This window comes from Penaeus monodon, chromosome 34, assembly GCF_015228065.2.
Source record: "Penaeus monodon isolate SGIC_2016 chromosome 34, NSTDA_Pmon_1, whole genome shotgun sequence".
In the NCBI taxonomy this organism is placed as follows: Eukaryota; Metazoa; Arthropoda; class Malacostraca; order Decapoda; family Penaeidae; genus Penaeus; species Penaeus monodon.
This window is the reverse complement of record NC_051419.1, coordinates 3,908,881-3,909,119: the sequence shown is the minus strand read 5'-3', so window position 1 is coordinate 3,909,119 and position 239 is coordinate 3,908,881. Positions and strand designations below refer to the sequence as shown.

The 239-nt window shown below is 33.9% G+C and overlaps 1 protein-coding gene across 1 annotated transcript in view; it reads left to right on the top strand.

Moving 5' to 3' along the window:
- Positions 1-239, top strand: part of LOC119594510 (transcription factor RFX4-like) — a 33,789-nt gene that overhangs the window by 25,951 nt on the left and 7,599 nt on the right. The window lies entirely within an intron of this gene.

Here is a 239-nt window from a genome sequence, read left to right as displayed (position 1 = left end):
CACGAATATCCATTCATATAATTGTGTACCTCTACCAGTATTATTTTAGCTATATTATTGAAACATTTATAGCTAGAGTAACACACACGCTAAAAACAGGTATTCGTCGACCACTAAACGTCATTAAAAATAGACAATCAAATAATTTCACGTAATAAAAAGTGATTAATTAGACATATCATAACCTTTTTTGGCATGTCTCGCTCGTGTGCCGCTTTCACTGTGATGCGCCTTTCGAA